This window comes from Candoia aspera, chromosome 2 (genome assembly GCF_035149785.1).
Source record: "Candoia aspera isolate rCanAsp1 chromosome 2, rCanAsp1.hap2, whole genome shotgun sequence".
In the NCBI taxonomy this organism is placed as follows: Eukaryota; Metazoa; Chordata; class Lepidosauria; order Squamata; family Boidae; genus Candoia; species Candoia aspera.
This window is the reverse complement of record NC_086154.1, coordinates 111,740,143-111,765,302: the sequence shown is the minus strand read 5'-3', so window position 1 is coordinate 111,765,302 and position 25,160 is coordinate 111,740,143.

Genomic DNA, 25,160 nt, shown 5'->3' with positions numbered 1-25,160 from the left:
ACTTGGGATGATGACATCAGCATCTTACCCCACCTCATTTCTTGCTTTCTCGAGTTTCATAGTTGTGATGGAGATCATGGATATTATGATTTATAAGAAAACCTTAGCATGACACAGTTGACTTCCCCAGAGGGACAATGACATTGCAGTAGCATGTGCATGCACACACATATAAGCTTCCAATGTTGCTTCTTTTGCAGAGGAGACAAGGATGGCGACTAGGGCATAGGAAAAAAGAAGTATTCAGCAAGGGACTTTTCCTCCAGTTCCATGGAAGGAAGACAACCAAACACTTTCCTTGATTACTAACGATCTACAATTTTAAAAAGTGACTCAGCACCTTTGGATGCATGAATCTGAAGATCTTCATCAGACTTGATTCAAGGTACAATGCAAATGAAGCTTCAGATCACCATAAAATAAGGAAAGGATGCCAGAAGCTTGATACATGTGCTTGTGTCATGCAATCAGGGGTTTGCAAGAAGAGTATCTGGGAATGAAACGGTTCCTACTATTTCTATACTGTTCTTGTTGTGAGCTTTCCACTGTTTTATCCAATCATAATTGTGTGGGAATCTTCAGGCTATCTTGCACTGAAACACAATAAGCCCATTTAAATGGAGCCACTCCTTCTCAACAGGCCTTCTTGTACTTCAAAAATTACTGTTCATCATTGCACCACTTACTCAATGTGAATTACACCTTCAGCACTCAAGGCCTCTCACTGTACAATACAATAAAAAGTACAGAAAGTTCAAAACAAAGCTCTTAAAATGTAAACAGCATAGAAGTTAACATTTAAAAGTGTGGCTCAAGAGATGTGCTTGTCACTGCTCTACTACGGGGTCAAAAGAGGGGAACGTAATTGCAGTTCTCAAGGAGTTTCTTCCTTTTTCTGAGAGGGCTTTTTGGAAGGGTGCCTAGACTGGAACCCACCAATGGGACATCTGGAATATCCATTGTAGGCTGAAACCTGCTTTTTCTGTCCCTGTTCCTGCCTCTCCAGGGAAGACAGATTTGTCACTTTTTCATTTGTCTTGGTTCCAAGTACTTTTACTCTTGAGTGGCACTGGATACTCTAGCATTGGCTTCCCACTGGAGTTGGGCGGCCAATAAATTTAAATAAATAAATAAATAAAAACCAGCAGCAAGCACATCAAAAATATGTGTGTAAAGCCTGTGTCTGGCAGCACCTACTCAACCTTGACTAACCTCAAAAAGCTAAGCAGTGTTGGACCTGGTAACTAGTTGGATGAGAGACTACCAGTATATCCTGGTCTGTAGGCTAGATTTGGAAGAAGTTAATCCTGGGACTCTTCCAAGACCTTGTGGAAGAAGAGCATGGCAAACTACTTCTGTATGGTTCTCAAGAAGACAACACAGAGATATCCATGTAGTCCACAAGAGCTGAGCTCAACTCAACTTGAAGGAGACTTAGTGCACAGCAATGGCAACATTTCATGACAGAGTACAGGAGAAGAAAACAGAGCTGGAACAGTCACAGTTCTGTGTCAAGAGCTGGGGAGGTACAGATGAAAGCCTCCTTTTCCCCATTGTATTAGAGACCTTCATTACTTTTATTATTATTTTTAAGTGCAATTACTAATTCCCTGGATATGGTCAGGGTCAGATTTGATCATACAGGAGGTACGTGTAGGGCTTGGATTATCTCAGCAGGTGGCAGTACTCAGCCAGCCTTTGGCCAGAATTCAGATACTGAGCAGGGCCACACCTGGTTTACATCAGGATAAGCGACCTTCAGGGCCCTAAGCTAGACTGGGAATTGAAAAAAATCCCAGAAAGAGCAGTAAATCACTTCTACATTGTCTCCAAGGAAACAATAAGTCACCAGGAACTTTGATAAACTTGAAAAAAGACATCGCTTTGCAATTATGACAAGGTATTTTAAGGAACCAAAAAACCAGATAGTTTTTGTGACTCTTTTCTCTCATACTAGAACCTGGGCACAAAAAAGGCCATTTCCAGGTTGTATACAAGCTTATGTGTGTGTATGGATATTCATATTATTATTGAATCTGTTCTTCTTTCTTTGAGTGTGTGTGTGCGTGTGTGTGGTTCTTGTATTATCTCTTGCTTATAATAAACAATGGTTACTCGTTGAAGTCTATGTGTTTTCTTTGGGTCTCCACACATAACTCCTGGAATGACAGATAATCTTTAGGAATCAAATTTTGTGAGCTTCTAGTGAGGATTCACAGCAAACTAGACATCCCTGAAGAAGCAGGGATGTCATTGCAGTGGAGATCGGCAGCCAGATGGTGAATTCTGGCCAGCAAAGTCTCTCCGGAAAAAGAAGAGATTGTGAGACCACCCAATTGCACTCCAGACAGCTGCTTCTCATGAGTAGACTGCAGGAACTGAGGTTTTTGCAGTCAGGTTGAGAGTTGAGCAGCTGGAATTGAGGGATTCCAATGAAGCTCACAGCTGTAATGCAGCCTATATGGACATAAGGTTCACGGGAGCCTCATTTCTTAATCAATTTCAGATGTAACTAATTTACAGCTAAAGAGAGATTTTCTGAGCAGCAGGATAAGAAAATTCCACTTGGTGAGTTATTATTTTTTCTGGATTACAAAGGAATTTAAAAAAGGTTTTAAAGACTTAAAAACTTTTGGCAAAAAGGAGCCAATGTAAGAAAGTTTAAAACAGATAAAGGGGACAGTTGTTTTGAAAAAAAATTGTCTAGAATTTCTAAAGGCACTTCAAAGTTATGTTGGAAATGTGGACAGCAAGAAGGGACATGTTTGGTGGACATGTAAAAAAGCTAGAAAATTCTGGATTCAAATATATACACTGATTCAGAGGATTTTAAAGATTAATATACAATTGAGGCCAGAGAGCTTTCTTTTGGGACTGATGGACAAACAGCTGGAAAAAAAGTTATAGAGCTTTGTTTTTATATATGATTAACTGCTGCAAGATTATTGTATGCAGAAAAATGGAAAGATTCAGCATTACCCACAATAGAAGAATGGTTGGTAAAGATGATGGAACTTGCTGAGATGGGTAAATTGATTTCTTTGATCAAAGAAAAGACAATATCTACATTTATTGTTGACTGGAAACCCCTTATAGACCTTTTGTGTGAAACACAAAAAAATGAACTTATGATTTATGGTTTTGATGATTAGACAGGATAGACTATAGAAAGAAGAGAGAGATGTTGTAACCATAGAGTAAGAGGTAAATTTATAATTGTACTTGTAACTGCTGTAAAGAAGATTGGAAGCTACTTCTTTGTATCTTTTTTCTTTCGTTTCTTTCTTTTGTTTCTTTTCTTTTTTTCTTTCTTGCACTATTAGCTTTCTCTTTCATTTCTTTCTTTTTATTTTTTACTTTATATTAGTTTGCATTAGTTTTTATCTTCCCTTTTTAAAAATATTTAATAAAAAGTATATACTGTATATAACAAAGGAATCAAACTTTGCATCATATCTGAGGCTTGATATTCCCTACTCAGAACTCTGCAGAAATCGGAACATGCAAAAATCATCTGGGTCATGTAAGGACTGTGTATAAATGCAACACAGGGCACAAGCAGACCCTGAGGTTGAAATGGCCCCTACCCTTTTCTCATGCAGAAAGGGAATGAAACTACTCTGTTTTGCATGGGAGGGAGAAAAAGCCACTCAACTCCAGAGCAACTCTGGGCAGTTTACATTTTAAAAGAGTAAAAACAATAGCAAAGAGATGAAATCATGATCACAATTCCAAATAGCTGGGAATGGAGGGCTTTCCGAAATTGACAGTGGTGAATATAGCTGTGGTGTGGTGTGTTATCTGATTGTACTGGATGTATTGTACTTGCATATTTTTATATATTCCTTGTAAGATGCCTAGAATTTTATGAGTAGGTGGCATACAACATTTTTGTAAAGCTATAAATGGTTTAACTTTGAAAGTTCTAACGGCCTCAGAAGCAGAACAAATATCAAACTCCATCATACAGTAAGCTCAACAATTCCCAAACCACCGTCAACTTCAGCCTCAGCCTATCCACAGAACAAATCTACTTTCTTGATGTCATGGTAAAACTACACAATGGGTACATGAATGTCATATTATCCAGGAGACTTACAGGTCACTATGCATACCCACATGCTTCCAGCTTCTGTCCAGAACATGTTACTAAATCTATAATCTACAGCCAGGCTTTACACTACAGCTGCATTTGTTCTGATCCACTTGACAGATGGAATCAAACCAGGAATTCAGAAAACTGAACCACCTACCCAATGAGATCAATAGAAAAATCAATAACCAGATTGATTCTCAGGGAGGACCTGTTAAAAGGCAGACCACAAAAACAGAACGGCAGAACTCCACTGATTGTCACCTACAACTCACAGCTCAAACCACCCAAACACATTATTTATAAGCTATTGCCCATACTGGACAGTGACACTGTACTTTCTCAGGCACAGATGGCAAACCCATATTTGCATACAGATAACCACTAAGCCTGAAGCAGGTTCTCACAAAGAACAAGAAATAACAGAAGAGTGATGCTAACCTGGGAACCAGACCTAGCAACAGACCTGGATGTTAACTTTGCTCCACATACACACCAACGGCACCATCACAGGCTCTAACAATTGCACACAAAAGATTAGAGGATCTTTCACATACTCTTTCTTTATTGTGATATATGCCATTGTTTGCCAGCAGTGCCCCTCTGGGGTCTACATAGGACAAACAGACTAGACTTTATGCAAAATAATGAATGGAAAGTTTGACATCAGGACTCAAAACAAGATCAAAGTTATATCAGAGCATTTCAACTCCCAAGACACTCAACATCTTGCCCCCAGAGGTGAGGCTAGCCCCATCGCTCCTAGCCTTCTGGAGGAATTTGAAGACCTGGCTCTGCCACCGGGCTTGGGGCAGGGAGGAGAATAGTCATACTTGGGGCTGGCCAGTGCCTTGAAGTGCCCCTCCTACACAATGACTGAATGAGACCACAGCCACCTGGATTTTATTATATTTCGCAGCTCTGTGAAATTGTTTTATAGTGTGTTTTATATTGAAATTGTATTATATATTGTTTTATATTGCAAACCACCCAGAGTCCCTCCGGTCAGAGGAGATGGGCGGTGACAAATTTGATAGATAAATAAATAAATTACAGATCTCAAAGTAGCCATCTTGGAAAAAAACTTTGCCAGCGCAATTGAATGAGAGATTGCTGAACTCACATACTCAAAAGCTTTCAAGCTATCTCTGAACATCTCAACATACACATGGATTTTTAACACATTTCAACTGTTAATTAATAAGGTACTTGTAACCTGTCTCACCTGTAACTTGTATCTGTATAACCACCCTGTCTTCCCATTCTTCCCCCCCACACACACACACACACACACCTCATCCCAATTTAAATCCTTCATGGATCTAGACACTCCATTACATCTGAAGTGAGCTGTAGCTCATGAAAGTTTATGCCTTTTTGACCTTTAAAGCCCTCCATGGCATGGGGCCAGGTTATTTGAGGGACCGCCTCTTCCCGATTACATCTGGCTATCCCATCAGATCTGACAGAAGAGGTATGTTGTGGATCCCATCAGCTAGAGATCTACATCTGGTGGGACCCCAGAGACAGGCCTTTTCTGCTGTGGCACCCGCCCTGTGGAACATCATCCCTCCCCCCACCAGTCCCAAGGTCAGGCTAGCTCCATCCCTGTTAACTTTTTGCAAGTCCCTCAAAACTTGGCTATGTCATCAGGCTTGGGGGCCCCAAAGGAATGATGAGTTGTTGAGGGGGCTCCACTGTTGTTAATATCTGTCAGTCTCTCCTTGCCTTTTTTTAAACTAATATTAATTTTTAAATTGTTTTTTATATTACTGTTTTTTAATTTTTTTATTGTGCGCTGCCCAGAGTCACATTTTGTGAGATGGGCTGCTATGTAAGTGTGATGAATGAACAAATGAATGAACAAATAATTTTCTTTTAGTCGGAAGAGGTGCTGCCAGACTCCTTTTGATTTTTGGCAACCACAGACTAATGAGGCTCTCCTCCCAGAAAGATCCCTGTCCTGTACCCCTCAAAAATATTCCAGCCCCCTTTCTTGAATGTTCAAGTTTCTTACTGTGCTGTGCCCATGCATATGTTTTGCTTTTGTTTTGCATTTCATGCCCTGATTTATTCCTAAAATCCTTAAAGATGCATTTCTTCCATCCTATCAGCAAACACTCAACAGTGACCTGTTTCAAACCTCCATTATAGTTCAAGATTTGCAAATCTCATACCCTTACTGATTTGTCCCCAACCCATCATAAATTTTCACACCACCTTGTGAATTCCCAGTGGAGTTGATTGTTTGGAAAAGAGAATAAAACACGGAGCCACAATTCCAACCATGCAGTATGACCATTACGGAAGACAACAGCAAAGTTTGCAGCAGGCTGATGTTGCCATTATCAATGCTGCACAGCTTACTACTGCTCATTCTAAATGTGGCCAATGCAGCAACCCGCACATTTTTCAAGCTTCCAAAAAATGCATTTCAGAGTGTAGCTGACTGAATAGGAAGGAAACATTTCAAATATACATATATGTGGGCTTATTCTGGAGTTTGTCAAACTCCTGTGACTCTTCTGCTGTGCTGCTGTCTCAGGAGTGACAGGAGAACAAGAATCAAAACCCTGACAACTTCAGGAAAGGACAGAGTAACCACAAAGATCATATGCAAAGGAATCAGAGCTTTGAGATACAAATGAGTGAATAATATTTCAGTGTTGCTTAAGCATCTGCATCTAATGAGGTCATATTCATCAGCTACACCCAATATTCCAGCCACCTAATTATTCTGTAAGCCTAGTAGGAAAATAGAAATATTGCTGAGCAGAGGATGACCCAGATGATGCAAGGACAGCAAGACCTGAACACAGAGGAAACTCTTTGCTCCTTAATGGGAAGTTGGGAGTCTCTGCCGCCAGTGGAATGTTAGAAGCAAGGAGATAATCTCCTAGCATTGTCCAGGAGCCTCCTGCATGTGGATGATGTAGGTGGGGGGGACAGAAGGAACCATTACGGCACACAGGATATGCTAGGTTTGTGAAAGCTATTCCAGTGCCTGTAGGAAGTTGACCCAGGTGAACATGTGGCCAGCAGAGGATGGAGGTCCCAGTTTCTAGCTGCATAGTCCCAAAAAGTGGGAGCAAAGAGATCAGGAGGATTAGTCTTCAGCCAGCATGCACTGTACAACTTTCCTCATATTGGTTTTGCATTAAAAGTTTCTAAGTAAAGGAGAACTATGAGGTGGGAAACAAGCACTTAATTAGAGCCAGGCAGCACCTAACCAACCTTGGCAGATCTGGAAATGCTAAGCAGGGTTGAGCCCTCTTGGTACATGGTGCCATCAAAGAAAGACCCTTGTGCAGAAGTCCAGAGGTCTCACTCATCAGAATGAACCCCCAGGCTCTTGAAACTCTCAGGGTTACCTTTCTAATGTGGCAATACATATTATCATCCAATAGGCATTATATTCTAACTTTAAATCTCCCTAATCACACCACTGATTGTGGGGAGGGGCACGTCTGGGAAAATATTAGTCTGTGCGTATGGAAGAAATAAGCACAGATGCACTGGTCCAAAAAGCTGTTGTACTGCAGTGGAAGGGGCAAGGCTGGGCAGAAAACTGCTCATTCTCCAAAGGAAGACTGATGCCACTTCTCCCCCTCTAAGAGCAAAAGCTAGTGGCTGTCATGTTCACCGTTTCAATGTGCTTGGTACATCGTAACGTTTCGCATGTCATCAGCCTGATACGTGTTTGATCTCGGGAGGGAGGAAGATTCCTCTTCGGGGAGTTCTTATCTGTTGGCTGCTGGGTTGGATTGTGTTTGGGTTATCTCATGTGTTCAAGGTTGCTTTCCCAGGATGGGTGGAAAATGGTTACCGGCACCTGGGAGGGGGGTGGTTGCTATGGCCGGTAGGGGGGAGGGATTACGTTTGGAGCCGAGGGTTTTTAGTTTGTATTTGGCGCGCTTTTAGTCATTCTCAGCTTTCTCTGTAACTGTCATAATTTCCCTAATAAATCAGATTTCATTTAAGTAACCTCTTGTGAGTCTGAGTGTTTGGGATAGGCAACCATTACATAAAGCTGAGAATCCAAAACTTCAAATCCCGCTGGCCCCTATCCAGGAAAAGACAAGCTCGTCCGATCCTGTGAGGGAGAGTGCTGGCGATGACCGATCCAGATGTGCTACTCGTGGAGAGTGAGGGGTCGAGTGAGGGAGAGCCCGATTCCACCATGATGCGCCCCAACAGAGCCCCCCTGGGAGAACTCTCAGCGATTCGAGAGGAGGCGAGTTCGGGGTCTGAAGGTGAAGCTACGGGCATGAAGACCGCGCCAGAGACCACGGTCACAACCCCAGGCGAACTGGTCACCTGGGACGACAGTCGGGGGGACTTCTCGGAGGCGAGGGGCTCGTCCTGGAGGCAGAGATACCCGCTGTCGCCAACGGTGGTACAGGTGCCGCCGAGGGGGGACTCCCCCACTCCAGACTGAATCCGGGTGCTAGAGTCGAAGATGGACTCCCTGGAGCTCATTCTGCAGAAAATGAGCATGGACCTGAGTTCGCTGAAAGAGGTGCGGGAGGGGTCAAGCCAGCGGCATTCCACCCCTTCCTCCCAGGCACAGTCCCCAGAATGGAGAAGGGGAGCTCGCCCAAAAGAGGGGGATCGAGCTCCCAGGGTGGAACTAGCATCACCACCCGTCCCTGAGTGGAGGCGGGCTGTCAGAGCAGCTGAACCGCCAGTGGGGGGACGCAGCCCGTCGGGCGGAGGATTGAGGGACTTCTCTGTCGAGTTCGACGGAGACCCGACAAAACTCTCGTTCTTCCTGACGAATGCCAAGGAGTACATGGAGGAGTGGGGGTCGCTTTTTCGATCGGAAAAAGCGAAAATCATCACCATTGCCACCAAGCTTAAGGGGAGGGCAGTGGACTGGTACGTACAGATGTGCCAGTCGGAAGCCCCTGAACTGGAGAAATTCAATGAATTCCTCTGGGCTCTACAGCATCATTTCGAGGATCCACTAGCGAAGGAGCGGGCGAAGCGTGCCTTGAAAGAACTCAAGCAGGGATCAAGAACTGTGGCTGACTACGTGCTGGAATTTAAAGCGCTAGCAGGGAAGGTGGAAGATTGGTCGCAGGCAACTGTCATAGAGCTGTTCAAAGATGGTTTAAACACCGAAGTGCTGCGCTGGTCGCTGGGGCGAGATGACCCTGACAGTTTGTACGGGTGGATCCAGCTCGCTGGAAAGGCTGAGCATGCCCATGAGGTGTTTGCGCAGAGACGAGCAACGAAGTTGGGGCGAGATGGCAAGCCCACCTGCCCCTCGGGCTCCTTTGGACGATCCGGACAACGTTCCTGGGAAGAGGAGAAGGAGCGGCGTTACGCGAAGGGGCAGTGCCTGCGCTGTGGCAAGGAGGGGCACCGCGCGGCGGCGTGCCCGAGGGTGAAGGGTGAGGACCAGCAGGGGAAATCGACTGCAAAATCCCCTTCTCTACCGAGGAAAATGAAAGCAGCTGTGGCCGACAGCGAGCTGGAAAGCGTGCTGTTCTACAGGGACGAGGGTGAACCAGAATTGCTACAGCCAGCGGGAAACGCCAGCCACCTGCTCTAAAGGGCGCCGCAGGGCAGGTGGTAGAAGAGGGGCGCAAGCCGGTATCGGTGAGTGGCAACTATCGCATTCTCACTGTGAAAGTAAAATTGGGATCCCGTTCTAAGACGATAGAAGTATGGGCGATGATCGATTCTGGGTGCTCACGGTGCTTAATGCATCCCGACGTGGTAGCTGCCTTGGAGTTACCTACTTTTCCATTGCAACAACCCATTGCTTTCACCCAATTGGACGGGTCCATGGCCGGGGGCAAACTGGTCACGCATTTCACCGGTTTGGTAGCCTTGCAGATGGGTAGCCACCGGGAAGGGTTGTCATTTGTAGTGGCTCCGGTGGGGGGTCCTTTGGTGGTTTTGGGTGTCCCATGGTTGGTCCAGCAGAATCCTCAGATAAATTGGATCTATCGAACTGTAACCTTTAGGGACGGATTTTACCAAGCACCAGAGGAAACTGAAGCCCCAGAGGAGGTGGTGGGGGTAGCGGCAGCTGCGACTCCGCAGTACCCAACCCCTCCTCTGGAGGGTCTACCGGAGGAGTACCAGGTTTTTGCTGATGTGTTTGGGGAGAAAGAAGCGGATCAACTGCCTCCTCATCGGAAAACTGATTGTGCCATTGAGCTGGTGCCTAACACCCAATTGCCTAAGCCAAAGATTTATTCAATGACTCAGAAGGAACTAACTTTGTTAAGGGAGTTTGTGGACAAAAACTTGGCAAGAGGGTTCATTGAACCAGCTAGCTCGCCAGTGGGGGCACCGGTCCTCTTCCGCCCGAAGAAAGATGGGACATTAAGACTCTACCGATTTCCGTGGGCTCAATGCAGTCTCAATATCAAATAAATATCCCCTGCCTTTGATAAAAGATATGTTATCACATCTGGCAAAGGGGAAAATCTTCTCAAAACTGGATTTAAGGGAAGCCTATTACCGTGTGAGGATCCGGGAGGGGGATGAATGGAAAACGGCATTCAATTGCCCGTTGGGAGCTTTTCAATATAAGGTTTTACCCTTTGGTTTGGCTGGGGCCCCTGGGGTGTTTATGCAATTGATCAATGAAGTACTACATGAACATCTGTTTAAAGGGGTATTGGTCTACTTAGATGATGTATTGATTTATACTGAAACTCTGGAAGAACATGTACATTTGGTTAAGCAGGTGCTTCGCAAACTAAGGAAAGCTGAGTTGTATGCCAAACTGTCAAAATGTGCCTTCCATCAAACACAAATTGATTATCTGGGGTACCGGATCTCAGATAAAGGCATAGAAATGGATCCTGCTAAAATCCAGGCTGTCTTAGAATGGGAAAGACCCCGCACCCATAGGCAACTTCAGAGTTTCCTGGGGTTCAGCAATTACTACAGGTTGTTCATAAAGGGGTTCGCTGAAATAACCTTACCCCTGACTGATTTGCTTCGGACAAAGGGGGTGGGAGAAACCCGCCAGGTAAAAAACCCAGGCGCGCTGCTTAGATGGACTCCAGCTTGTCAGGCGGCGTTCGACAAGCTGAAGGAGTCTTTTACACAGGAACCTATTTTACAACATCCTGACCCCTCCAAGCCTTTTGTTGTTCAGGTGGATGCCTCTGATTATTCTATTGGAGCCCTGTTGTTGCAAGCCGATGGGGCAGGGTGCTTAAAACCATGTGCCTACCTGTCCCGCAAATTCTCTGAGACAGAGAGACGTTGGCATGTGTGGGGAAAGGAGGCTTTTGCAGTTAAAGCGGCTTTGGACTCTTGGCGCCATTTGCTGGAAGGGGCTAATCACCCATTTGAGGTTTGGACTGACCATAAGAACTTGGAAGCCCTTAGTATCCCTCACAAGCTGAGCCCTAAACAAGTCCGCTGGGCTCAGTTCTTTAACTGCTTCAACTTCAAACTGAAGTTTATCCCAGGGAAAAAGAACTTTTTAGCAGACGCGCTGTCCCGGCAACCCCAGGACTCCAGCGCAGCGCCAGAGGTGGTCAGCACGCTGTGGACACAGCCACAACTAGGAATGCCTGCTGTGACCCACAGCCAAGCCCGTGCGCAGCAGCCAGCCGGCAGTGATTCCGCGCCGCAAGGCACCTTGTCCATTTCGTCTCAATTGCAACAAAAGTTTCTAAAGGAGCAGAAAACTGACACTTGGTTGCTAGCCAATAGAGACAATGTTACTTTTGATCGGGGATTCGCTTGGAAATCCAACCGTCTCTATGTCCCTGACAGCTTGCGAAAGGAGATTTTACTCCGTTCGCATGATGATAAGCTTGCTGGGCATTTTGGTTTTGTAAAAACATTGCACCTCGTCCGCAGACAGTTTTGGTGGCCCACATTGCACAAAGATGTGAAGGATTATGTGGCGTCTTGTTCTGTGTGTGCTATGTCTAAACGTAAAGTGGGAAAGCTTCAAGGCTTGTTGCAACCAGTGGCCAGTCCCGCTTGCCCCTGGGAGGAGGTGTCCATGGATTTTATAGTGGAGTTGCCTCCTAGCCAATGAAAAACGGTGATTACAGTGGCTGTTGACCATGGATGGAACTTTACCCTGGAAGATGAAAGGAAGGATGGGACAGAACAAGGCTATGGAGACATATGGAGCTTGACTAAAGGAAGGGTAGAGAACTGACTCGCAAGCACCATCACATTGACTCTGCTCTCTTTAACCGTCAACCTTGTGAGGCAGTCCAGACAAGAAGTACACCCAGGAGAACTAGCTCTATCTTTATTGTAAAGTTGCATTAATGGAATCATGCAAGTCTCAAAGTACATCTATCTCACCTCGCCTTTGCAGTCCAGGAAACTAGGGAGAGTCCCTTCTGAGATGTTTGCCATGCCCCCATTCCTTCTGTGGGCTCAGCTTCCTCTTATCTGATCACTGTCCAGTCTGCAGCTCTTCCTCCTGTTTCCCAAGGTCATTCCCACATACCATTACATTAACACAATATCCACAGAGAGTTGTGGATCACATGACTGGGTCCAAGCCAGCACATACTAGTTCTCTCAGGCACATCATTATGTCTATCCTAATTTGTAAAAGCCAAAGCAATTATTCTCTCAGTGGAATTTGCTGTCAGTTCCACTGGAGTTGTGGTTAAGAACTGAGCAGGCTGCTTACCTGTCCTCAAACATCTTCCGACTCTTCGTGACTTCATGGACCAGTCCACGCCAGAGCTTCCTGTCGGTCGTCGCCACCCCCAGCTCCCCCAGGGACGAGTCCCCTCAAACATCACCTTAATAAAATTATTGGATTTGAATAAACAGTTATATAGGAATTCTGGTACTGCTGATCACAGGAGACACTGTCGATGAAATTGAACCTCCACTTCATTTTTTTAAGTCTTGGAATGAGCAGATGTCTTTTCCGAATACAATTTATAAGTGAGCAGCTGAGGCAGCTTCCTAGAGGGGGTTCAGCATGTACTTTGGAGAACTGATCAGAAATATTATCCTGCCTTATTAAAATCCCTCTGCAGCTTTTTCCAGTCATATGTCAACAGGAAAACAAAAAGAACACAGCTTTCCTAAGAATGAAACTTTTGTTTTTAAGATGTGCTTTTTAAAAATATAATGTTGCAGTGATAGATTTTTGCTATTACAAATTAACAAGGCTCGTTTTTAGGGCTGGAGGGGTGGGGAGATTATCACTTTTCTTCTGTCCTTGTAACAATACTAGAGCATCTTCTTTATTGAGAATATCTATGTTTTTAATCCTTCCAGTGCGTATGTAAGAAACATCTCTCCATTTTCTTCTTATGGAATTATAGTGGGAGAACAGAAATTATGTCTACAAAGCATATCACTTCCTTGTGTCAGGCTCCATCTGGTCCAATATCCTTTTGGGGTGACAGTCTGGATTCAACACTGCAGAGAATTACCACTTATCTAAGGATATGCCAAAATGGTTTCCGCTTTTTTGCTGTTTTTGTTGTCAAGGCAGATGAATATATTACCAGATGGCGCTGAGCCACTTTAACATGCCTTCAAAGGTAGTAAGATACAGAGAGAGGAAGTGTGAGGCTTGGGTGAATGGCACAGTCTCCTTCCAGGCCTCAGCTTCATCCCAGAAACCAAACAGACCACCATTCGGAGGAAGCTGACATCCTGCACTGACCACCTCTAAAGTCTAATTCTTTGACTTAAACTCTGTCCTGGCACTGTAGCTAAAGCTCACTGGAGATAGTTAATGACATACAAGAGGAGTTCTTTTGTCCTCTTCCCAGTTCTTTTGTCATACCATGAAAGTGAGAAGGTGCTTTCAAAAGTCCTGGGATGCAAAACCCCAGTTCAATTTTCAGGAAGATCTTAGGTGGCAACTTCAGGGTCACTTAAGGAGATTCACTTAAGTTCATTTCCTTTCTTTCTCTCTCTTTCTCTCTTGGTGGTTCTTAGGAACATTTCTTTATCTATCCAGCAACATTGCAACATTCCTTGCATGATCATCCCTCCCATGCTTAGAAGTAAAAGCTACCATGTTCTATCATGTATAGTTGCTGGTACAATTATAGTCTTAATTGTTAGCCAATGAATTGTTCATCAAGCCTATGGTTTTTAAATTCTTCTTCTTCTTCTGTTAGACCATGTTCCTTTCATAATTCAAGGACAGGGCTGTCTTTTGTTAGCTTCTTTTGTGGATGAGTCACAGGATGCCATCACATATGATCAAGACAATAAGAACAAGAGAATTACCCCTTTTATTTCTTCTTGACTGTAGATTTTAGACTACTGTAACATTATGTTCTCTCCCTGCAAGGAAACCTGGGAACTATATTTAATGGATATTCTTCAGCAGCACCAATTCCTGCAGGGTTGAAATACAGCAAGAACATTTAGGGTATAGGAAAGGGCTGGGAAGAAGTCTTCACGTCTGGCATCATTTTTCCCACTATGAGCTTAGAGTTCTGCCCCTGGCTTTGGAGGCTGGTGGGGGGCAATTATTTAACCTAGGTCCCATTGGATTACACCTTATATTGCAATTTCTAAGATTCTTTGCTTGATGCCATCGGGTCACCACGGTGGCATAAAAATTCCCTATGCACATAGTTCCTTCTGTAAGTTTGCAAGATCTTGGGATTTTCCTTGAACCCAGCAAGCTGTATGAACATACAGACCTTTCCATTCCTTTGCTAGCCCCTAGACCAAAAAAGCAAGGTATGCCATTCAGGATGCAAATATTTGAGCAACAGCTGTTGTGTAGGATGGACTGTTTGAAGAGCTTCTGCTTCTCCCACTGATAGATTAATCAGATGAAAAAGAAGAGGCTCTCCGAGGCAAGGCGTACTTCAAAGCAGTGGAATCTGTTCCTCAGAGCCATGTCTTCCCTGACTCTTGAATTCCAGGAATAGTGATGCTCTGAAAGAAAAAGATATTCTGCTGATAAAAAAGATATTTGGCAGCAGATGTCCAGCCACTCTACCTCTTCTATCCCATGAAAGGAAGCCTACACTCCACACCCTCCAGCAGGCTGCTGGAATATAATGGCAGTATCACAGCTGGAGAGTCTGTCTGGCCAAATAAGAAAACATTTTTTAAAGAGATAAGAAGCCCTGACCAGGAAATTGGCAGCACAAAGTACATGAAAATGGCATTGCCCAGTAGCAGCCATTCTCAAATTGGCACCTTTCAGCTGTGTTAAATCTGCAATTCCTAGAATCCCTCTTCCTTCTTATAAAAATTGTCCTATTATTAGCATAAACTAGACGAGTTTCAAGCGAGAGAGCCAGGAGACTTTTTTCCTCCTCTCCAATCACTTACCTGGCTTTTTACATTTATTTGTCAGTATCTGAATGAAAACTGCTTTTTAAGGAAATTTGTAATTTATGAGGGATTCTTTTTTGGTTTGTTCTATAATTGTATTATTTTTTCTTGATTTTAGTGAGATTGCCTTCCCTCCTTCACCTATGTCTTGTTACTATCATTTTAAAGTTCTCTTTCTTTCAGTGCCTGTAATGTTGGAGACTTCTTTCAGTGCTATCCTTGAGGTTGCTGTTTCCAAGGATCATGGCATACAAAATATTTAAATCATAGCATCGTGGCACTTCTGAAAGCATAGCATCAGTTGCTGTAAGTAGTTATCAGAGCAGAACATTCTAGGATATAAATGTAGTAGAAGAAATGCACCAGTACTGCCTCGCTGAACTACAGTTCTCAGCAGCCTCAGCAGCAAGGCAATGACGATGGATAATGGGAGTGATAGGTCAGTCTCAGGACCATAGGTTTCTCCCCCCTAAACAAGAGTATGGCCTTCACCCTTCCTTGCCATTTCCTTTCACATTGACTTACATATTGAGGAGGTCTGTCTGTCTCTCTCTCTCTCTCTCTCTGTCCTCTAGGTCATGAAACCATTGCACACTTCAAAGAGATGGAGAAATGTGCCAGGTAGCTTCCCAACCAGGTGCCTCCTGATGAATTGGACTAAAACCCAATCATGCACAGCCAATAGGCTTGGTCACTGGATGTGATGAGACACAAAGACATCTTTGGATTAGCACCAAGTTGGGAAAAGCAGTCCTAGACTTTGGAGTTACCCAAAGTACTTCCATAATCCAGTGGGCCTGACTTTTGGTGTGCATGAACTTTGCAGATTTCAACATTCTTTAAAGACTTAGTTATTTAGAAATGCTTGTATGTCATTAACTATCTTCATATTCAAGAGTCATACACAAGTTTCAGAAGAACCCTATAGAGCTGCCTGATACACCTAATACAAGCTAGACTCGTCAATTTTTTTTCACAGTACTCAATCCAAAGTCTGCTGGTTCAATAGAAATTTGCAGTGTCAGGCTGCAGGGCCTCCTACATTTGCCAAGCCAATTATATCAGAAGCATGACTAGTAACTGATTACTGCAAAAATTAGAATGAAAGATATTGTATAATGTATGCAGAAAAAAGAGTAGTTGCAAAGAATGTATGGAAAGAGAGTAAGGAACAGTTATGATTAAGAGAGGCAGTTATTTTAATGGCAATAACAAATGGTTTTGGAAGTGAGTGAAAAGAGATAAACATGGAGTGAATGGGATTAAACACAGAAGCAACGATATAATCAATGATTTGGGATAAAATTTTAGAAATCTGAATGGAAATTGTAGTGATACGTTGAAGAGTACAGTTGAAACCAATGTTACAAATGTTAACATACACGTTCCAAACCTGATGAAAATGAACTCATACCTTTTGTGAGAGTGATGAAAAATGGGAAGGCTTCAGAAGGAGATGGTGTAACTGGTGGACTGTTAAAATATGGATGTAGTTTGCTTATGGCAACTTATTTGTGTGTAGTGTATGAAGATTGCAACCATGCCCAATGATTGTTCCCCTATGCAAAGGGAAAGGTAGTAAGAGTGAATGCAAAAACTACAGGGAATTAGTTTGATGAGTGTGCCTGGGAAACTGTTCAGCAGAATTCTGACTGAAAGGGCACAGAAGATGTCAGTGAATAAAATTTGAAAAGTGCAGCACAGCCTTATGTTACTAGACAAGGGTTATGCAGACCAAGCTGCTGTTCTTCAAAAGGTTATAGAGAAATGTATGAATATGAAAAATAAAATTCATTATATGTTTGTTGCTTTAGCAAAAGGGTATGTAAAGTTAATAGGCTTCACTTGTGGGCTGTATGAATGTGGAGTTTGCTGAATGCCGTAAGGGCAGTATATGATGGAAATGAAGTGTGAGAATAAATAAACTGCTTGATGGATGGTTCAGCAGTGAACAGGGAGAAAGACCTGTTGTTTGACGCATCTGTGGAAAATATCCAGAGAATGTTGATTGTAATGTTAGAGGTGTATTGGTTTAGAGGCATGGTTGTACGTGTAACTTTTGTGTGTACTCAGTGCCATTTTACTGGCTCACAAAGCAAATGATTTACAATAAATGTTGGATGGTACTGCACAATGCAACAAGCAGTATGGATCTGGAAATTAATTTATCAAAGATAAAGGTAGCTGGGTTTGACAGGGCAAAAGGAATGAACAGGTTTAAGGGGTGTGTGTGTGTGTGTGTATATATATATATATATATATAGTAAAAAAGCAGAACAAGTTGATGAACAGATGCACCTTGAAAATGGGGAAATGGATGGAGAAATTTTAAGGCATGCAAATGATAATAAAAAGGTTGTGAGTAGTATATGCAAGAAATGAATGCCTGGTAAAAGAAAGGAAAACTCTGTGCATGTAAGAGCATGTGTTTGCTCATTTTGTATATGGAAGTCGGTGTGCTATGTTGACTGTAGTGGGAATGGGATACTTAAGACCTGTGTGTGGTAAAGCAAGAAAAGATGGGGATGAGAATTAAAGGGTGATACACGAATATGTATTGAATTGAAAAATACTGACAGTGACCAGTGCAAAAGAAATATGAGGTAGTTTGACCAAAGAATGGAAAGAATGAATGAGGATTCGATTGAAAAACAAATATATGACTGAAGAATGAATGGGTTGAGAGGAAAGGGAAGACTGAAAAAAATGTGTCTGGAGGGTGCTGACGATATCCTCAGAAAGAGGTTGGAAGTCTGAAGAATAAAAGGCAATGAATGAATCAATGCATGGATGCGATGGAGGCAAAGAGAGGTACAGTAGGAAGAGGAAGAAGTATTTGGTATGTTCACCACCTTGAGTTGTTTATAAAAAAAAATAAAGGTGGGATAGAAAATAAGAAAAGAAAAGAAAGAGGAAGGAAGGAAGGAAGGAAGGAAGGAAGGAAGGAAGGAAGGAAGGAAGGAAGGAAGGAAGGAAGGAAGGAAGGAATGGTGTGAGTGTAAAAGGAATGGAAAGGGAGAGTGAATGGTGTGGGTGTAAACTAGATTTAACCACATTTCCTTCTCTTTTCCCGTGTACCCTTGGTTTGTCTTACCAGGTCTTACTCCTTTTCTGTGCTTTACATAATGCTACTTCCTCTGAAAAGAAACAGAGCAATAGATATACCTACATTTTCCCCAAACAGAACGCTAATGATTGACTCTGGAAATCAATGGAAAAATAAGGCAGAGCAGGGAAGTGAAGAACTGGGAATCTTGTAATGCTCTATTCTATGTACAGCACCTGCATAATAATCACTGTCCTCCATGGGCTGGCTTTTTTTTAATTGTTTGACAAGAGAAACAGATACCTGAGGACTGGTGGAGAAGTGATTCTGTATGCCTAGTTCTAGAGGAAGGAAAATTCTCTTCTGTTATAGTTATGAAATATGTGTGTGAAAACACTATAAAATTAATCAACAGATTACGGAACTTGAAAACATCTTTTTATTATCATTTTCCTTCTAGATAAAAGCCATAAATTGTATTTAGAGCATATATACTTTAGAAATAATAAAATAGTTTAATAGAAACCAAAGTGGCTTGCTTGACAAGAAAACAAAACAAAACAATTCAGAACGTATTCTTCCACTTATCCCCCAAACAAAGTTGAATAAAATTATGACCCATATAACAAGAGAAGGTGCAGTACTGAACATCCCATTCTACAAAACACATGTAACTTATCAAACTCAGTGAACCTTAAAAGTACTTAAAACAGCTTTCCCCAACTTGGTGTCCTCCAGATGTGTTAAACTCATACAATGTTGGATGAGGAGTCATAGAAACTGAAGTTTAAAGCATCTGGAGGACATCAGATTGGGGAATCTGCCTCAAGTGGCATTTTACCCCTCCTCTGCAAACTCATGCCTCTAATGGGCTGCTGATTTTGTGACTGGGAGGAAGTGTTGGCAGAGTGCTAGAAAGCATTTGGCCCAGGAGAGATCAGAAAAGTCACACACCAGGCATTTCTATAAAAATGATTTTATTTACAGAAAACAAACATATTTAAAGGCTGTTTGCTGAGAGGAGAGATTTCTCTCAGCTGCACATTCTCTGCAAGCCTGCACAGAAGGGAAACTGAAACTAAAACAAGTTCAGGCAAGTTCCTCCCTTAGGCAATGCAACCATTAACACATGAAAAAGGGACAATTAAATTCAACCTCTTCACCTGGCCAAAATGATTAGTTACCATGGTAACCTTAATCTGTAGTAGAAAACAGGAAGGTCCTTCACTATTTCAGACAACGAATGTTCACAGCCATGGTATGCATTCAAGCTGGTACTGGGAAGAGACTTACAGAAGGATAGTGAACTTGTAGTCTTCCAGATATTGCTGAGGGCTACCACAATTGGGCTTCAGACATCCACATGACTACTGGACAGCAATAAAGAGACACAGAACATGCTATCTCTTTGCTGCCATTTAGTGGCCATCTGTATTTTTGCAGCCCAGATCTAGTAGCCCTACTTCAACTCCTAGACCTCAGCATGGCCCAACTGAGAGCTATAGCTTGGAAACATCTGGAGGCCCCTTCCCTGTTTGCTTATTTTGGGAACAATTAGCTAAACTTTATATTGATTGGTCTTGGTCTCTCTTGTTTTCTCTCTCTGTTTTTGAGCAAGATGGCAGAAAAACAAGTCCATCCCTCAGTGCTGCCAGCCAGGGCAGACAGTGGACAGCCATCCAAAAGGAGGAAAGAGCTGGTAACATATTGAAGAATAATTAAAATCGGAGAACAAATCAGGAAACCTGGCTGGAGAATAAACCAGGTGCCAGGACTAAAGATCAAGCAAGATTGAAGAGCAAAGCAAGAGGCAAGATGGAGAGCAAGCCAAGAATCCATCCTGAAGGCCAGACATAATACATCCCCAACAGACTTCCCTTGAGTCCCAATGATGCAGGAAGTTATATTCATCCTATTTAGAAGTGACCAGTGGCTATCCCAGACAGTTTCCTAGTCAGTCCAGCACAGAAAAGGTATTATTGTAAAGGAGGTAGGTATGCAGGTCATACACAAAGCCATATCCACTAAAAAGTAAAGATAGGGCTCTCTTTTGGGGCAGACCCAGATGTCATTTCTGATGTACATAGGAAGTGAATTACTGATGCTTCCACCCCACTGATTAGTCAATACTTTCCATTGGGCCAGCTCTGCTATTATGGGGAAGCCTGGTACAAATGCAGAAGTTTGGATTTGAATGCCCTTAGAAAGCAATTCTGCCACAGGTCCTTCATGAAACTGTAATGGTAATGGTGGGAGAGGCAAGAGGCTCAGAAGAGACCCTCCCTAGTTTCTCAGGCTGTAAGAGATGGGGGGACACAAATGTACTTTCAGAATTGCAAGATTCTGTCAATGTAGCTTTGCAACAAAGTAGAATTAGCTCATCTGGTCTGCCCCACAAGACCAACATCAATCTTGCAAGCCTCTTGCCCTGCTCGCTATCCAGCTGCGGGCTATGCTGTCTCTTATCTGACCATTCCCTTGGCAAGGTCTCTTTGCCCAGGCTCCCAAGGTATACAATTACAACTGTAAACATACAATTACAGAAACTGCCATACCCCACACGTTCCTGAAATTGATTCTTCAGTTCAAAACCCACCAGAGTTCCTTGGTCTGCCCCTATTCTTCTATCCCTAAGTTTGGTTTGACTTTGCCACCAGAATCTGCCTGAGATGTACTAAATTGCTGACTTTCAAAGACTGGCTCCCCTAAAGGTGATGCTTTCAGCACCATGTACCCATTGAGAAAATAATGAATAGGGGGGGGGTTACAGTCACCCATTAAACTAATAAAAGAGGGTACTTCTTTATACAGCACATAGGACAATTATGAAATTTGCTAACATCAGAAGAGGTGATGACTACCATTTTAGAAGGTTTTAAGAGAGAACTGGACAAGATGATGGAGAACTGGATTATCAGCCACTACTAGTCTTGATGCCTGCTTGCTAGCTCCAACTCACACTTTGTATTCCAGATGCTAGGCAGCAATTGTGGAAGGGAACAATTGGCTTTTTACTTATCATATTCGTGAGTTCCCTAAATGCACCTGGCTGGCCACTGAGTGCCACTGTGTTAGCTAAATTTGGTCAGCACACCAAGTGTAAGCCAGACCAGATAAATGGCCTTCTCCAGCAGAGTTCTACTTATGTGCTATAGTTGTAAGCTGATTACAAGTGAAATCTGTCATTCATCAGTAATGGCTGTTTGTTTGCACCATTAGCTCGCTGAGCCCCTGCCCTGTTCTCTAAAATGTGTCTTGGACTGCTGTCAGATGCTGTGGCTAGATTTCTGACTAGGATGCAGTGGTGGGCCCTTTTACTATATCAGAGAGCTGGCTGCCAATTCATTTCCATGTGTAATTTAAAATAATCCCTTTGGAAAGCCAAGGTAGCTTAAACGATCTCTTCCCAGGTAAAACTGCCTATCCTTAAGTATTAAATGCTGGGCCCCCATTTCACATACCCTTGCTTTCAAAGGCAGTGATGGTGGCAATATGTGGCCATGCTTTCTCAGTGGCATCATCATTTCTCTGCCCAAAATAGTTGGATCATCTTCCTCTTTCACTGGATGTAGTCCGCAAGTTTCTTTTTAAGCAATCATCTAACTGTTGTTCCTTTGATTTTATTGTCCATTGGTTGGGGAGGGGGGTTGTTTGTGCTCTTTGCTGCTGCATTTAGCCTGTTAAACTGTTTGAATGATTGGCTTTTCTTTTGATGCTTGTAATATTTTGTGAGCTGCTTTGAACAACTTCAGTTTTTAAGAGGTGAAAAGTGGAGTGAAGTTGTCCTTACAAAATCCAGAAGAACATGTAAAGGCAAACTGTTTAAAAAAAAATTCCTTCCAAATAACCAAGAGCTACAACTAGTCTTTCTGGCTAGCAAGTTACAGATCTGGATCTTTCTTCTGCCATTCAGTAAGGCTAAAGTCTTCTTCAAGTGGAGCTTCACTCCTGGTGACCTCATTGACATCCCATGTTGTCTTCTTGGCAACAGTAGAGAAGTGCTTTGTTGTTGGCTTCTTGATCTACAGCTCTTAGATTTTGTGGCAGTCTGCTATCCAAGAACTGATCAGATCCAACCTTGTTTAGCATTTCAAGATGAGCCCAAGTCACCTAAATGCTGCTACTTAGCTAGGCATTAAAAGTCATTAGCCTTTAGTAAATTTGACATTAACCTAAAACATTGTGCCTCGTTCCAATCTTTTACCATATTAAAAAAACTGCTGGTATCTGGAATAGTAGTTCACACTTTATGCAACACTCATAGTTCTGTGTGTAGTTGCTATAACCAATGTTAAGCTGGTGCAGTAAAAATGTAAAGTATGAGACTGAGATGCATGTCTTCAGACACTTAGGGACATGTCTGTTTGTTGGAAAAGAGATCAGCAGAGAGCTGTTCCTTGGAGTGCCTCCACCACATATTTGAAAATGGCTGTGGAGCTATGCTCAGCTTAGTGGAGCAGAAGGTGGGAAAGCCTGCCCTAGCAGCAGGTGAACTTCAGGCTCACAGAATTAAAATGGAGGTCCAACCATTTTTGACATGCTGCTTCTCCCCAGAAAGTTTTGGGGTAATCTTTGGTGTATCTTTTCTCTACCAAATAAGACTGAAGTCTGCATGTTGGAGATTCTCCTTCAACCAAAAATGCACATTCCCCCCACCTCTTTTATTTTCTTCCTTGGATTTTAGTTGCATAATATTCTTGAAATGTTCTTGAAAACTCAGAATCATTTGCAACTATTTTGTAAATTTCAACGGTCCTAATAAAGTTGCTATCTCAGTTGTGACTTTTATCTCATGGCCAAGAGGGCTGCTATTGTTGAGGTTGTTATTTCTTTATATATAACAGCCTGAAGAGTCCACCAACTGGACCCAGCGTCTTTATGAATTCAGTTCTTAATTCTCTGCCCACATTTGTGTCTTCTCACCACATTTTCAGCCTGGCATTTGAGATTACAAATTCTCTCATATAATTAGTCATTCCTGGGTTAATGCCATCAATAGTAAGCAATCTCTCACCTCTTTGGCAGAAGCAGCCCTATCTATATAGGAAGTGTTGAAAACTGAGCAGGTTGAGCAGAAACATAAGGCAGGAGAGTATCTAGTTTGTTTGTTTCTTAAAAAGGCATGTTCTGCTCATTAGAGTCCTTTACACAAAAGCAACAAATTACCCAAGTTTTGCACTGGATTTGGGGTTAAGGAATAAAAGTACCTCCTTCATGAAATAGTCCAATTTATTTCTAAGCCAAAAGCAGAGCTATTCCTTACAAGCTTCCAAACTCTCCCTTCACTTCTTCTCATATCCTTGCTCAACCCCATGCTTCTTTCACCCCTTCTCAAAAGCCAACCCACATAGCTGCTGGGAATGATGGGCACTTTCACCTATGGAATTCTGTGTCAGTGTGAAAGCCGTTCTGTGTTTCTACAGTAGCACTGAGCTGCTATATTTCTGGCTCAGCTGCAAAGTTACTGAAACTTCTGGGAAGCTTGTTTGTTTGTTTGTTTAAGTCACTCCGACTTTAATTCTCTGTTGGAGAGAACTTGAGATTCAGGTTCTATAAGGGAAGTGCAAGCTTGACGGCTTTGCAGCCACCCCTCAGTAGCCCAGGCAGGATGAACAGAGATGAAAACAGCAAGATCACCTTTCTTCTTTTTTCAGCACCAGATGAGTTGGTACCTCCTTTCCCTTTCATGTGGAATAGGAAGAGGTGAGGGGATTTTTATTGTTACAGGGACCTGCAGCAGCTGGGGACAGGGCAGAGTTGTGCTTCTTATCCTTATTTCAAGTGGGCACAAGTGAAGACACTCAGAACTTGTTTTTGAAGCATTTCTGAGAGTTGGAGAGTAAAAATGGCAGTGACGTGAAAGAGCCCCTAGATTTTGCAAAGGCAACAGACAGCATGAGGCACAGGGCAGAGCCGAGAGAGAGGTTTTGCTACCTTTTCCTTTCCAACAGATTGTATCAGTCAGTGCCACGGGCAGCTGCCCCAGGATTCCCATATGTGTAGCTTAAGCAAATAACAGAGGAGGGTTGGGGGCTGGCTGGATAGGAAAGACTGAAGGGGAATTATTTTGCCTCCAAGCTTTCTGTTCCAAAAGAATTGAGGAGAGGAAGCCCTTATGCTTGTGTCTTCTTTGAAGCAAACCTCAAAGCCCTCTGAAATGCGTATTTTGAGTAGAAATACATGTTTCAGGTAGCATTTCTACCCAGCTGCTATAGTTCTCTTTCTTTCTTTTCCTTCCTTCCTTCCTTCCTTCCTTCTCTACATCTTAAGCCTTTTAAGACCACATCTTTTCCTGCCTTCAGCCTTCTCTATAGGCTTTATTGCTAGAGTTTAATTCCCATGATCTTGAAGTCCCCTCCCCCCCCAATCATCTTTGTTTAAAATACAGTCTGATGCACAAACAACATAAATTCTCCAGCAAGCCTGGAAATCTGTGGGGAAGCATCATGCCAACAACACCATGCTGGCCAGTTCCCTCTGTAATTGAATCTTCAAACTCTGCCTGACAAACAAAAGACAAGAGAAAAATGAGGCACTGGTTCAGGTGCAGAGACGGCAGCCTAGTTAAAAAGGAAACCTCTCCAGAGAACAGCTGGGGGTCGAGTTTCTCCCCAGCCTTGAGATCTTCTGTCTTGAAAGCTATGCTGAAAACCAAACCATGGAAAATCGGTGTCTAGCCCGAACAGGGCTTGGCTGCATTAGAATGCTTTTGCCCCACTGTAGCAATTTATGGCTGAAGTCCCT